Raw genomic sequence first — 203 nt, 5'->3', positions numbered from 1 at the left:
ATCAGGGCTTAACGACGGCTTCCTCGGGGAGATCGCGGGTCGTTGCTCCCGCCCGGATTTTTGCGCTCTTTGATCTTAATGCATTGGTAATTAGTCTTTGAGGACCAGTGAGTGATTAAAGGATCATCCGGGATGGAGAAGTAATCTGAGAAAAAAAAAATTGTTTCTTTTCGTTTCTTGAGATGAGACGGCGGTTGTCTCTT

Source organism: Penaeus chinensis, chromosome 6 (assembly GCF_019202785.1).
Source record: "Penaeus chinensis breed Huanghai No. 1 chromosome 6, ASM1920278v2, whole genome shotgun sequence".
Classification (NCBI taxonomy): domain Eukaryota; kingdom Metazoa; phylum Arthropoda; class Malacostraca; order Decapoda; family Penaeidae; genus Penaeus; species Penaeus chinensis.
Note: the sequence above shows the minus strand (reverse complement) of the source record.